A 16,401-nucleotide genomic window follows, 5' to 3' on the forward strand; every position below is an offset into this window, starting at 1 on the left:
AACCTTACCAGTACTCTGAACATTTTGTAAAATTTTAAAGAAATCTTAAAACATTTAAAATGTGCACAGAACCCTACCTCCTGCAGAGTATTTCCTCTTATGTTTGTGGGTTTATGTAATTATGCATACATGTCACATGTAGAGGTGTATGGTATGTAGGAGGACTGCTGGGTCTTGATAGCAGGCTGTGAAGCCTATGCCCAGAGTCGGACACATAAAAAAAAAAAAAAAAAAAAATGTACAGAGGGTCTAGACAATTGATAATGATAATTAAAAAACAGTTCAGCAAATATAATTGTCGAGAATGATAAACGGGTACTAAAATATGTGTATAAATACTTTCCTATGCTTCTCCCTGACTGCCAACGCACTTTCTGTCTGAATAAATATACAAAGAATGTGCGTTTTACCTATGCAAGAACCTTCCCTGAAGAGTGCAGTCACCACATACTAGTACATATCAGTCCTTGCAGTTCCATAATAGGTGAAGGGTTAGTGAATGACAGTACTTGGTAATAATCTTGAGATGGATATATAAATCTCCGGAAGTGGGGCTGCAACAGACATCTATGGAAAATGGGAGACCCGAGTGGGTAAGGTATCTTTGAGGGGAGGACTCATGAAGTGTTTGTTTTAGTGTATCTAAGTGTGATTTATTGGACTTTTGTTTTTACTTTTCCTTTGGTACAAGCCCGGGATGTGACCTATGGACGGCTATCAAACTCGAGCATAACTATGCGAAATCCCCTTTAGCTGAACTGTGATATGATGAACATTTGGAAACATTGTGTGACCCACACAAGATACCATGATATTTTGCTTCAAATGTCCAGACCCACTGTACCTGAGTGATGCACAGATCCTGATTTTCATTCATTCATTGCCAGACGCCATGTATCCCAAACGGGGTGGCCAAGGGCTTAGAGTTAATTGTTTTACAGGGAGGGGCACTAATCCTCCACCAACCCCACTTGACACGTAGGGATGCCAACAGCATCTGGTGTTCCCAGGCGGTCACCCATCCAAGTACTAACCAGACCCAACGTTGCTTAACTTCGCTGATCGGACGGGAAGCGGTGTACTCAACGTGGTATATAACGGTAGGTTTCGATCCCGGGCCTCACTCACCAGACCCAGTTATCTAAGATCCTGATATGTCCAGGATTAGGACCTATGCAATAGGAAAACATTATTAATAAATGCCTTCAAAAGTTTCACTTTGTTTTGATTTGTCCTTTATATGAAAAGACGTCTCCTAAAACAGGTAATAGTGGTGGTGTTAATTCCAGCTGTATAGTGACTTTGACTGTGGTAACAGAGAGGATAAGAAAAAATTAAGGAGAAAAAGTGAGAGGGAGAGAGAGAGAGAGAGAGAGAGAGAGAGAGAGAGAGAGAGAGAGAGAGAGAGAGAGAGAGAGAGAGAATGAAGGTGAAATAGAGTATAGAAACGAATGACAGAAGGAAAAGAAAGCAAGTAGGCTGTAGGGGGGACTAGATGAAGGACTGGGGTGTGGGGAAAGGGGTCGATGCTGTGAGGGGCAAGTAGAATTAATGGGGGGAAAGAGAAAGAGGCTGGATGGACGAATCAAAGCGTAAAGAGGGTCAGAATCGACAAAGTTAGGGACGAAGCGTGGAGTGCCGGTGGGATGAACTGTGAAAAGAGGGGTAGAAGGAACGAATGGTGGCAAAGGGGGAAGAAAGGACTGGATGAGGGACGGATAGGGAGCAGAAGGGAGGATGGGGGAGCAGGAGAGAAGAATGGAGGGAGCGGGCGGTGGGGGAGAACAGTTTGAGGAGGACGGAAAGGATGCAGATGGAGGTAGATAGGGAGAGAGGCGTTGTGGGCAGGAGGGATTGATGGGGAGATAGGAGTGAGGCCAGGTGGAGCTGAGGAGGAGACAGGGGTGGGGAGGGGAGGGAAGACAACTGGGGATGGAGAGGGATGCCGGTTGAATTAGGTGGACGGTAAAAGGTGGTGGTGGTGGTAGTGGTGGTAGGGCAGGGGTAAAAATCCTAAAGCTATGATCAAAAGTCACGCCACTGACAAATTACAGCGACCCCCGGGATGATGGAGCCTGGGTGGAGCCGACTCACTCTACATCATCACCACTAGTCACACAGCCGGCCAGATTATGTGTCTGGAAAAGAAATCAACAAAAGGGGAGAAGGATTGTTAAGGATGAAGTGCATAAGGATGGAGGTAAGAGATTCTTATGTAAATTACAAATACATACACTGTTAATAAATAAGAAGGATTAATCAGGGAATGTGACATCCACGACCGCCAACTGGTCTGATGGGCGAATATCTGACTTTGTTCTGTGACCTTGAGCTTCGGCAGTTTACACTCCAAATCGAATTACGGTACTTAATTCGTGCCTAAACCTTAGCCCTCACATAAACTTTGGTTTAAAGAAGATCAGAAGTCTTTGAACTGACTGTGACCAGTGACCTTGATCATTTACCTTTCCCTGTAAACTTGTCTATTGGCTGAATATTCTCAAATTGGAATCTCTTTATTCGTGTTTTATCTGAACCTTCACACAAATGTTGTCTATATCAGATTAACACTATTTAACTTGACACTGCTGTGTGACCTTTACCATTCTCTAAAGCCCTAGGTCAGTATTTTGACTGATCATCAACTCTTCCACCAAGGTTCATATAAGTCATATCAGTACTGTTCTGGTTTTCATAACACACTAACACATGGATCAAACTTTGGCCTTGCCTTGTGACTTTGACCTGTGAATGATTGTTCACAAAACAGAATTCTATGTTCTTGCCTGATCCTTATATTTCCACTTAGTTTGGTTCTGATCATATCAAAACTGTACTAAGTTGACCTTACCTTGTTATGTTAGTTTTAAACCTTCCACTAGGACCTTGACCCATGACTGATTATGATCAAAATCGATTCGTTTTGTCCATGCGTAATCGTCACCCGTTTCACAAAGTTTCGTTTCAGTTACGTAATAACTACTCTACTCAAAAACAGCTTTACTCCTTGGCTAACCTTCAACTTTTCAGCCAGTTTTGATAAAATTTGAACTAAAACTGAGTTATGTCGTAAATTAACACACACGTGGGTGGAAATTTAACCTTGTCTTTTGAGATTAACCTTTGACTAACTAATCTTAAAACTGAATCACTTCGTTCATGACTTACTCGCAGCGCATCCCCTAAGTTTGGTGACAATTGTTTTTTTTTTCTTTTTTTTTGGGGGGGGAGGCGGTCAAAATTTGACCTAACCCTGTGACCTTGACCTTTGACCTACTTTTATGAAAATAATAGGTTTCCTCATGGCGTGCCTCTCGACCCTGTCACCATATTCAGCTAAAATAGGATAAAAACATTTTCTGCATTTCACACACACACACACACACACACACACACACACACACACACACACACACACACACATCGATCAAAAGAAGACATCCGCTCTCTGTTCACGATTTGGGGATGAAATAAATCTATATACCTGACTTTCGACCTATAGACCAACGTTTTTATTGTTAGAGAAGGTTACAAACAAATCGCCTCCATGGCACCCTGTCTACTACATTTGGCTGCCATTCCTCCAACTCACACACTCCTCTCTCATATTTTCTCCAGTCCATCCCTCCTCCTCATCCTCCGTCTTTCCCTTCCCTCCTTCACCTCGCTAACCTAATTTAATAGTCAATCTGTCATTCTACATCTCCTCCACATGGTCCAACGATCTCACAGTATTTCTTTTAACCCATTCCATCAAATCCACATCAACCTCACAATTTCACTTCTTCATTTGTCAGTCTCTCCATATAACTCCACATGCTCCTCTCAAACAACTCATTACCACTGCTCTCACTCTTGGCTTGTTTCCTTCCAACAACGTGCAAGCTTCGCTTCCATGCGTCAGAGTGGGAATAACTATACCGTCTTGCAGCTAATTTTTCCCTATACTCTCTTCTCAGTTCCCTAAAACTGCTTTCAACGAACCAGCAAGTCTCCTTTCTTGCCGTTCTCTCTCATGCACTGCATCCTATAAAAGCTCAGTCTTACTCACCACAGTACCAGAATACTTAAATTCACTCACCTTTTACATTTCCTGGCTATCCAGTCTCACTGAGCATTCTGTGGTTTCATTCATCTTAGTGACCTTAACCTTACTCCTAGCCACATCTACTTTCAAATTCCTTCTCTTCGATTCACTCCCAGATACAATGATTGAACCCTTCAGTTCCTATAAATCATCGGTTAACAGAACTGTAATTAACAAATCTCTCTCTCTCTCTCTCTCTCTCTCTCTCTAAAAGAATTGCGTTGTTTGTTTGTTTGTTTGTCCTTCAGTCACGCCCAAACCAAGGACCAGAGATTCCCAGGCCAATATATATTCTGAATCAGCGTGACTTAAGGATGGTTTTCGGGGGGTCAAAATTCATTTGATGTCACAAGTAGCATATTCGCCTTTTTGGCCCGGGCAATGTCAGGTATCCCTACACCCCAGTTTTTGGCATGGAAACTCATATGACCTCCAGTTCGGACATGGGCTAAGTGAGGTTGGCCTCCGAGGTTATTTGAGGTAATCGGCAATACACGCTCGAACGACTACACCCAGTTACCCCATTTTTGGCATGGAGACTCACATGACCACCAGTTCAGACATAGGCTATGTGAGGTTGACCTCCGAGGTCATTGGAGGTCACTGGTCGGAGGTCATTTGAGGTCACTGGTAATAGTAAACAAATGCGCACAAATACTGCGCGTTAGTCTGCGAAAGCTTAAACAGAAAGTTCCTGGACCTCTTATAATCTACGAAAGCATAAGAGGTACAGTACATGGTGTTACTGGAGTTGAAAGAAAGGTTAGACGAAAACAAATAGAATTAGAGTGTTCGCCTTTTTGGCCCGGCAACGCCAGATATCCCTGCTAGTGTCTATCTATCTATCTATAGCCCAACGCCCTAATCCCGCAAAGGGTGACCGCAGACAAAACTCCTCCAAGTCGCTCTGTCACCCACCATATGTCTACCCTCCCCCAACTTACTCCCCCCTCCCTCATATACCTCTCAACTCCATCCCTCCGCCTCATCCTCGGTCTACCCCTCCCTCTCCCTCCCTCCACCTCACCTACATACACCCTCTTAGTCAGTCTTTCATTCTCCATTCTCTCCACATGTCCAAACCACCTCAGTGTATTTCTCTTTATCTTCTCAACTACATCCACATCCACTCCACAACGTTCATTCACTTCTTCATTCGTCAACCTGTCCCTCCATGTCACTCCACATGCTCCTCTCAAGTAACTCATTTCCACTGCTCTCACTCTTGACTTGTTCCCCTCTTGCAAGGTCCACGCCTCGCTTCCATACGTCAGGGTAGGGATCACAATACTATCATGCAGTGACTTCTTAACTTCCATACGCACCTCCCTATTTTCTCATCACCGCATTCAGTGAACCAAACAACATTCCTTCCCTGCTGTACCCTTTCACGCACTTCATCCCCCATCGTTCCATCGTTACTCATCACACTACCCAAGTACTTGAATGCACTCACATTCTCCATATCCTCACCATCCAACCTCACTGTACGTTCTGTGACTTCATTCCTCTCATACACCATTACTTTACTATTCTTTACATTAACTTTCAGATTCCTCTTCCTACACACTATCCCAGATTCATTCACGAAATCTTGCAACTCCCATTCATCTTCATTCAACAATACTGTATCATCAGCAAACAGCAACACCGGAATCTTCCAAATCTCACCCCCATTCGTTAGAGCCACCCCCACATCCACTGCCCTACCTTGCACCTCCTTTACAACCCCATCCATGTATATTTTAAACAGCCATGGATACATCACACAACCCTGTTTCAGTCCCACATTCAGATCAAAGAACTCACTCAGCTCACCATCCACTCTCACCGTAGCCCTTGCTCCTTCGTACATACTCTTCACAGCACTCAACAATTTCCCCTCCACTCTATATATTCTCAATACCTTCCACATACCTTGCCTGTCTATTCTGCCATATGCTTTCTGCAAGCCCATGAAGACAGCATACACTTTATTTCCCTTCTCTAGATACTTCTTCACTAAACATCTTAGAACAAATATCTGATCTACACACCCTTTTCCTTTCCTAAATCCCCCTTGTTCTTCTCCAACTAGCTCCTCTGTCATATGCCTAACTCTATCAATGAGCATTCTACCATATATTTTTCCAGTCACACTAAGAAGGCAAATACCCTTATGGTTACCACATACTTCTCTCTCCCCTTTTCCTTTGTATAAAGGAACAATTATACCTGATTTCCAGTCCTCTGGAATCCTTCCCTCTTCCCAAGCCAATCTACACAATGTCCATATCCACTCCACAACAATCTAACCCCCATACCTAAGCATTTCACCACACACTCCATCATTTCCTGGGCCATTCCCATCTCAATCTTCTTCATTGCTTCTATTACTTCCGTCCTACTGATCTCTTCCTCCCTCCACTCATCTCTGCTTCTCCCAACTATTCCCCAACCACTTATACTAGCACTGCTCTCACTCTCTACAATCAACAAATCCTCAAAGTGCTCCTTCCATCTCCTCAATTTCTCTCTCTTCTCCACCAACAATCTATTATTCCTATCCTTCACTCCCCTACTATTTCCCCTTTCACACTGCCTTACTTTCTTTACCTCCATCCAAAACAATTTTTTTCCCTCCATTTCACACGCAGATTCCTCCTGAATTCTTCACCCACTTTCATCTTACTTTCCATCACCAGTCTCTTCCCTCCCTTCTCCTGCTCACATATACCTCTCTCTTCTCTCTCTCATCTTCTCCCCTACACTTACTCACTAGCCATTCACTATATGCCTTCTTCTTTTGTTCCACAGCTCGTTTCACTTCATCATTCCACCATGCTGTCCGTTGCACGTCCTTGCATCTCCTCCTAACTCCACAAAACACCTCACACGCTGCGCCTATCTCTTCCGTGAATATCTAACATACGTCTTCCACCCTTTCCATCTGTTCTAACTCATACCCTCCCAGTCTTTCTTCCACTATGCTCTTATACTCTCCCATTTTCTCAATATCTTGTAGCTTCTCCACTTTTCTCACAGGAGCTGTTTCCTCCTGTCTTCCCCTTCTTCTCTTCAACCATTTTCTTTGCAGCTTTACCTTGGCCATCACAAAGTGATGGTCCGAGTCTCCATTCCCCCACCCTCTCCACACTCTTGCAGAGATAAAGAGGCAACAGTGCGGCGAAGAGACAGAGGTTGAAGGGACCCAGTAAGAGGAGGAGAATTAATGAGACGAAAAGCCTTTGACTCCACCCTATTGAGAAGAGCTGTATGTGGGGAGCCTCCCCATACATGAGAGTTGTACTCCAGATAGGGGCGAATAAAACTCGTGTATAAAGTCAACAACTGTGCGGGGGTAAAGAAGGTATGGAGTCGGCTTAGCACACCTAATCTCTTGGAAGCTGATTTTACAAGAGGTGTAAAATGATCTTTCCATGATAAATCCCGAGTGAATGAAACCCCAAGCATGTTCAAGGATGATGCAGGCTTGAGCTGGTGGTTCAATTGGTAGAGTGATGGCCTGCAGTCCTATCGGACCCAGGTTCAAATCCCGGCTGGGGCAGGGAACAGTTTAAGGATATGAATTTTATAAAAAAAAAAAAAAACAGACTACTGATCTACCAGAAGGCCCGCCGACATGTCGTAAAAATACCCCTGCTAATACCAATACACCAATCCTGTATGAGACAGCCCTAGCATGTTATTCAATATGGACGGTGGGTGTTAGTGCCGAAGTGGTGACATGTTGAGGTGTATGGTATGTAGGAGAAATACTGGACCTTGAGCGCAGGCTGCGAAGCCTATGCCCAGAGTCGGACACATTAAAAAAAAAAAAAAAAAAAAAGTCTTTGATGCATTAAAAACAAGATTATTTTTACCCAAGTCAGAGATACGAACCAAGTCAGACATTAGGTGTGCCATAGCCTCATCCACTGTTTGTTGAAGTAACTGCTGGGATGGACATTTAGGGAACCGAATGGAAAGGTGAAGGGTGGAATCATCAGCGTACGAGTGGATAGGGTTAGATGTACAGCTTAGGAGGTCATTGATGAATAAAAGAAAGAGAGTTGGTGATAGGACAGAGCCCTCAGGAACACCACTGTTAATAGATCTAGGAGAAGAACCATGGCCGTCTAATACAGAGGCTATAGAGACCAAATAGGAAGCTAGAGATGAAGGCACAGATAGAAGGATAGAAACCGTAAGAGGGCATTTTGGAAATTAAAGATTTATGCCAGACTCCATCGAATGCCTTTGAGATGTCAAGTGCGATGGCAAAGCTTTCGCCAAAGTCCCGAAAGGAGGATGATCAGGAGTCTGAAAGGTAGGCGAGAAGATCGCATGTGGAGCGACCCTGACGGAACCCATACTGACGATCAGAAAGAAGGTCGTGATAGGAAAGATGCATTAACATTTTTCTGTTAAGAATAGACTCGAAAACTTTTGAAACACAGGATGTTAAAGCAATTGGACGATACTTAGAGGATTGGGAATGGTCACCCTTATTTGGGACTGGTTGAATGAGAGCAAACTTCGAGCAAGAAGGAAAGGTACAAGTCGAGGGTGTCTTGTGGCGTGGTTGGTTTGAAGTATCTTCTGATCACCTGTTCCATTATTCTTTCTCCTGTTTTGTATTCAGGATATTATATCCTCATCTACCGTCTAACTGAGTAGAGGGTATATATATATATATATATATATATATATATATATATATATATATATATATATATATATATATATATATATATATATATATATATATATATATGATTTAAACATACAGCAAGTTCTTCATTTATGATTATCCAGACACTTTCAACTTTCTTCTCGGCTTACTTCTGCTCTTGGTTTGTTACAACTATACTTTTACTAAAAGACATTAGTAAAACACACAGAAGCACAGTATGAAATGAGGTAAGCGGGAGATAATGCGGGAGGAGGGGGGGATGTTGTAATCAACCAATGGGAGTCAGGGGAATTTGAGTGATGACATCACTCCTCCCCAGACTTCATTTGGGGAGGAACAGGTTGGGATGATGGGATGATCACGAATTGTCTTATGTTGGTTCATCCTATGGAGACTGCCCCTGACGAAAAGGCCTCCTTATAATTTTTGGCGTCTCCTATCTGGAGTCCTCGCGATAAGTATAGACCTGTGTGTTGTCTTCTATTATTTACTTTGTAAGATGGGTATTGTGGCAGTATCTTGCTTTTGTTTTAGGGGTACCATTCTGCAGCTGAAGCTTTAGTCTTCGGCTAAGCCGCGTGGATGAATATCCCATATATAAGTAGGGGAGGAACTTGCAGTTTCATGGTTTGTAAGTATATTCATATTCAAAATGAATTTTCTGCAGGAGCGATGTTTGTTTTGTAGGGATGTTTATCAAAAATAAGTTAGAATTTTTCTTGTTTTCTTTTTTTTAATAAATGACGAAGTCGAGGATGTCTTGTGGCGTGGTTGGTTTGACGTATCTTTAGATCACCTGGTCCATTATTCTTTCTCCTGTTTTGTATTCAGGATATTATATCCATATCTACCGTCTAACTGAGTATAGGGTATTTTTCTCCACCTGTGAAAATAAATACAGTGTTATCATTCGGACATTCGAACTTCCTTGGTTAATTGCTAACTTTACAGCAGTTGATCTACTAAATGGTTCTTTACAACACCAACTGAGATGTAATATATGAAGAAGTGATATAACACAGAGTATGTTCTTTGTATGTTATATTTGCTACTGCTAGATAATTTAGTTTAACTTAAGAAAGAACCAAGGAATAAAAGAATTAACGAAGGATATATGTAATTCCTCCGCCTAAAAAAAACTCTCTCCTAAGCTAAAGTTAAACACCTTTGCTTGTAAGAATAACATTAGTAAAGGATCACTATATAGTGAAAGAGTAAACGTGATGGTAAAAAAAGGAGACGGTGCAAAGATTTATACAGAAAAAAGGGTAAAGATTAGAATGAGGGTAGGACGTATGTGGTATGCGGAGTGGGTAGGTGAAGTGTTAGGGTAAAGGTAAGTGTAAAGGGTGTGTGAACTTCGGTAAGGATAAGTGTAAGGAAAGGGGTGTGTGTATAAAAAGCAACAAGAGTAAGGATAGGGAAAGAGATGTGTAGTAGAATGAGTAAAGGTGATGGAAAGGGCAAGTATGTGTGAAAGTGAGAGAGGTAATGGCAGTTATTGAAGAAAAGGCTAAATCTCTGAGGAAGCAGAAGAAACTGAAGGAAAACACAGAATTAGGAGCAGGTACGTGTGTTGTAGGAAGGGACAGTATAAGAGACGGGAATGTGTGGAGAAGGAAGGAACTGAATAAGAGGCAGGGATGTGTGAAGTAGAAAGAGTTTGCATAATCTACTGGACAGTTTGTAGCAGGACTGTGAAGGGAGTAGATTGTAGCACCAGTTGAACAGGGCGGTACTCCCGAGACTGGATGACGAATTGGTGACAGGGAGAGCTGAAGCCCCCGGTTCACCAGCTCTCAGGATCTGTTCCTGACCATCTCCCTTTGCTGAACATTTTCAGTGTTATCATTAACATAGAGAGTAGACCAGCATACTCCCCTAATACCTCTACCTCAAACTGTCTACATTACATCACATAAACATTAAACACCTATTTCCACCCTCCCTTAGAGGTGGCCACTGCAGTATTATCAGCGAATTCGGGGGGTACCTCGAATAGCCACCACCGGCAGGATAGGACTGGCTGCACAGGGCCCTCCTGGTTGCAATCAGGTGAGTGAACTGACAACGGTTGCTGTAAACATAGTTCATGCTTGACAGCGGAGAAATTTGGGTTCGACCTTATATTTTACTAACATTCATGGTCTTAGTACCAGTCTGAATTCTGTTCACTTTTTCCTCTAAACTATATCTCCTCTATCCCTATTCCTCACAGAAACACAAAAATCTCCCTCTACTGATATATCCTCCTTTAGTGTTCCTGGTTGGCATCTTACAAAGTTCCATTACAAGGGTGGCACTTGTTGTCATATCAAATCTGAATATTCAATTGACACTATTTTGAACTTTATTTCAGCTAAGTTCGATTACACATTATTCAGGCTAAATTACCTAAAAATTACAAAATATGCCTGCATAGTTTATAGGTCCTCCAATGCTACTTCAGAACCCTGTGTATTTGACTCCATATCCAAGCAGTTGACCAGCCTCAACTTCACCCATACCACTGAAATTGCCGTTCTGTGTGATTTTAACGTTCATAATGTAAAATAGTTGTTGCATTCTGCCAGAACTGACAATACTGATCTAGAATGCGAGCTGTTTCCAGAATCGTTTATCTCATGCAGTTGGTAAAACAACCAACCAGAATACCAGATACTTCTGTCCATAGTGCCTGTCTCTTGGAACTATTCCTGATAAATAACCCAGATCAGTGCAGGATAGAGGTACTGTCACCACCTGGATCCTCCAAGTCACTCTCGGGCTGGTGGTGCCATCGCCTACATCCATGACACCACCCTGGAGGGTGCCGCAGTTGGCAGTTTGTTGCCACATTTCTGCTTCCAAGGCTTCATACCAGCTGAAGTACTGCATTTGACTTTCATGGAACATCCCTCATGTCACACTGGAACTGTACCAGTACACGGATAGCTCCAAGTTGGTAGATTATGTCAGATTTTCTGTCATATCTGCCAGCTTAGAAGCTCGCGGCTCACTTCCTAAGGTTGCGTCAATCTTCCCGGCAGAGATGTAGCTCTCCAACATGCAGTAAAAAAGATCATGGAACGTGATCGATCTGGAGAATGTTATATTATTTTTTGTGATTCTTGTCGTGCCGTTGAAGCCCTTGATGCATTTATGTCTTTCCACTCTTACTTCTATAATGTTCACAAATGGCTGGCTGTTGTGGCTCGTGTGGGCATGGAGATTGTCCCCTATTGGGTTTCTGTGCACATGGGGGGGGGGGGTGATAATGAGCGGGCTGATGAGGTGGCTTGGCTGGCTGTCCAGCTTGAGCTGCTGGATCCTGCCTTTGCTCTTCCTGACACCAGCTACATCGCAACAGTTCGTGCTGCCCTGTGAACCAGCTGGCAGTGAAGATAGGAGACAGTTGAGGGGACTAGGAAGATGTAGGCCATTGCACTGCATCTGCTCCCCTGGGCCTACCCCACAATGCCTTGATGAGCGTAGACTGCGTCTTGCTGCCTCTGGATCGATCACACCCAACTGACGCATAGCTACCAAAAGGAGCGGTCCCTGGAGTCCTTTCATGATGAATGTCTCGTCCTCCAGACTGATTGGCACTTGTTTGTCGAATGTCCCAGTCTAGACGATGCCCGTACATGCTGTTCTTCCCTGTAACAGGACAGCTGCAGCCACATTCGGCTGTCTCTGGTGCTGGGACGGGACTCCTGCCACCCCAGCTGTGGGGTCCTTAAATTTCTGGACTAGGCCAGCTTCCTCCATGAAACATAATATTTTTAAGATTGCGTGCATTCTCATGTTTTGATTTGTAGTTGTGTGAATGTTGTTTTTTAAGTTTGCTCTTAATCTTATTATATTCTCTTTTTAGAATTTTAACTTTGTTTTATGGCAGCTATGCCCCAGTAGGTTGCTCTCATGTGGTGTGAGTATGGTAATTTAGAGAAATAATGGAACCTCCAACGACAATCTCATCAAAGCCTCATTAGTCTGTTGACCCAGACATCTCCGTTCTCAACCATTCGGGGTGACTAAATGGCAATTTGACAGGACAGACTGGAATGGATTTAGAAACTATCTGATATTCCATGGCAATTTTTCTCTCCATTGACATCAATTCTACCCAGTCCCACATTAAAGACTTAATACAAGCTGGTATGGAATTATTCATACCTATTCAATAATTTACTAAAAGTTCGGCTCCCCAGAATGGTTTGACAGCATCTGTGCCAGAGCAACAACCCAAAAGTCCTTAGCATATAGCAATTACTTAAAGTCAAAAACATCTGAATAGCATATTCAATTTAAAATTGCCAGAAACCATGCAAAAGCAGTAATAAATGTCGATAAATTAAGCTTTCTTTATAATCAAGCATTCAGACTATTAAATAATCCCAGTGACAACAGAATATTCTGGTCAACTCTCAATTCTATCCAGAATAACATTAGCAAGCCATCACCCATTCCCCCACTAAACCTTCATATGGAAACTATAAATGACCTGTGTGGAAAAGAGAACTTCCTTGCCAGTGCATCTGCCAGAAATTCTATCTTAGAGTAAGTCAGTATGAACATCCCTGCATTTGAACTTGTCTCCTGAAATTGCTCCACTTAAAATACAAACTAGAAACGTAAAATCTACTCTAGACAATTTACCAACCAACAAAGCTCAAGGTCTATAGTTTTGAAAAAAGTGTTCCCCAGAACTTGATCAGGCTCTAGCTAAATTATTCAGACTATATGTATGTACATTTTTATTCCCGAATTTTTAGAAAGAAGCCAAAATCAACCCAATTAAAAAAAAAAAAAGGGGGGGGGCGAAGTTCCTCTGACCCTTCTGACTCCAGACCAATAACTATCACATCATCTTTTTTTTTTTTTTTTTTTTTTTTTTTTATAAAGTATTTGAGATTCCAATTAATAAGGACCTTGTTAAACATCTTGAATCCAGCAACTTATTTAGTGATGGACAGCCTGGTTTTCTCCAGGAAAGGTCCACAGCTGATTTACTCAGTCTCTCGACTCATACCATGCATCAGTCAACTGACCTATATGGAAAAAACCATGCAGTAGTTCTTGATATTTCTAAAGCTTTTGACAGAATATGGCACCGTTCCCTGCTAGCCAAACTACCTTGTTATGCCCTATCTTCTTTTGTTCCACTGATTTCCTCATATCTCAGCGACAGAAGGATAAAAGTAGATGATACATATTCTATTTTCCACTCGACTAATGTCAGAATGCTACAAGGATCAGTCCTGACTCCAACCCTATTCCTAATTTATATTACAAAAGGTTGCTGGTTCTTCGAAAGCAGTGATAAGGAACAGGGAAGTGAGCATGGAGGTAAAAAGGTCACTGAATGACAGTATTGTGGTACCAACTCTAACATGTGGAAGTGAAGCTTGGACATTGTTGGAGGGACATAAGTCAAGAGTGAGAGCTGTAAAAATGAGTTACTTGAGAGATGCATGTGGAGTCACGTGGAGAGACAGACTGACAATTGAGAAGTGAATGAGCGTTGTGGTGTGGATATGGATGTGATAGAAAGTGTTAGGAGAAATACACTGAGGTGGTTTGGCCATATGGAGAAGATGGAGAGTGAGAGGCTGACAAGGAGAGTGTATGTGAGATGAAAGGGGGTAAAGGAAGGGAGAGGCCAAGGATGAGGTGGAGGGATGGAGTGGAAAGCTACTGTATATGAGAGAGGGTGAGTGTGAGCTGGGAGCAGGGCAGTGAAATGAAGGGGGACAGGGCAACATGGAGATGATTTGTTTGTGGCCCTCCCTTAAGGGATAAAGACGTCTGGCAATAGACTGATAGACAGCTCTCTTACGTATCACCCCTAATCCCATTCACTCAACATGCAGATGATTCAGTATTTCACAGTTCCTTCATACATACAGTAGATACCCATCAACAATGTTTAATATCTCTAACTCGCAACTCAGTACAACAGTCTCCATAAATCAAGACCTATCTAAGATCACTGAATAGGAACAAAATAACATTGTCTCATTTATTGCTAGGAAAACCAAATATATACAATAGACAGATTATGCCTTATTTCTATATTATCTTCAGTGCTTCTAATAATAACTCTAAAGGTACCGAAATTCTCGGTGTTGCACTTAACATTACCCTCAGTTGGACCTCTCATGTTAGATCACTTGCTAAAACCGTTTCAGAGAAGCTTGGATTATTGTACATAGTCCGTAACGTCTTCACTTTCGAGAAGTTAAGCTATGCTTCACAACGACTATGTGCGCTCTAAACTGGAATATTGCTCACCCTTGTAGAGTGGATGTGGAGTGGATGCACTAAGAAAACTGGAGAAAATTAAACAAAGCTGTAAGAATTATTAATAACCCTGCAACTACAAATGAACTACCTCCCCTACAAGAAGAAAGTAATGTTGTCTCCCTTGCAATATTTTATAGACACTTTTATGACAAATGCTCAAAAGTTGCATCAACTGCTCCACCTCTCCACGCCTTCCCACGTGCTACACGGGCATCTGGCAGCGCTCATGATTGGACTGTCACTCTGCCATATTGCAGAATTTCTGGCTATCAGAATTCCTTTATTCCCCTAAATGCATCTCTTTGGAACTCGCTTCCCCAGATCAGTTTCCCCCATACTTCAACCCAAAGCAGTTCAAGTCCAACTGTTACAGATTTTTTATAAATGCAGGACACCTGTAATCTGGTGTGTGGATTATTTGTTTATTTAATTTGTTTTTCCTTGCTCTGTTCATCTTCTGTTAAAAAAAAAAAAAAAAAAAAAGACCAACTCCGATACCTATTTCTTTTTCTCCTGTCCGACTCTGACTCCATCTCTGACTCCGACTTTTTCATAAATGGCAAATGTATATTGATTAGTAATAACAACTTTATTTTGGTAAATAATAAAACAAGGCATTTCATCATGTTAAGTATGTTTACCAAGCATGACTTACAGTAGGAAATACTTGGGCAGTTTGCCAATTACGGTAAGCTGGCCTCTGCAAATGTTAGGATGGTTGCTCCACTTGGTATTGTTTTCTTCATGGCAAACTAGTGGAACCCCAGTTTTGGAGAGCTTTTACTGAATAAAAAATTCGACTTATACGCTGTAATTTACGGTAGTGTTTGAATATCCCACTCATGGTGAAAACACACACACACACACACACACACACACACACACACACACACACACAATCTTTGTTACAGCACCAGTCACATTCACAGACTCATTTGTTCTATCACTCTCTTACTCTTCACTTACACTTACTTTCACACTTTCTAACTCAGTCATGCTCACACGTAAAAGGACTTCATGTGACAGCGCTGCGGTAGAGGCCAGAGGGTGGAAGGGAGGACGAAAGGGAGGAAAAAATAAAATGAGATAGTAAACCGTGAAAATGACCCAGATACCGAGAATCCTGAGGTAATCGACGCTGGGGAAAGAGAAATCGAGGAAAGAAAAGCCGCGTGTGAACCTGACAAACCCTGGGATAAAGAGAGAGGGGGATGGCCTGGCATGAAACCATAAAGCCAAGCCAAGTATAACACTAGCCCCCCCTTGAGCCAGAGGACGTCATTGTTATTTCATTTTTGCTGTCTTTTCACAATAATATTCATATCAAGATACACTTTTGAAACTGGTGGCA

At 42.3% G+C, this 16,401-nt stretch overlaps 1 pseudogene; it reads right to left on the reverse strand.

Annotated features, from left to right (window-relative positions):
* Window positions 1-985: 985 nt before the first annotated feature.
* LOC145418863 (5S ribosomal RNA) lies at window positions 986-1,106 on the reverse strand (annotated as a pseudogene).
* Between the last annotated feature and the right edge of the window lie 15,295 nt (window positions 1,107-16,401).

This window comes from Coenobita brevimanus, chromosome 116 (genome assembly GCF_032717465.1).
Source record: "Coenobita brevimanus isolate Jiangsu-jjx chromosome 116, ASM3271746v2, whole genome shotgun sequence".
Taxonomy (NCBI): Eukaryota; Metazoa; Arthropoda; class Malacostraca; order Decapoda; family Coenobitidae; genus Coenobita; species Coenobita brevimanus.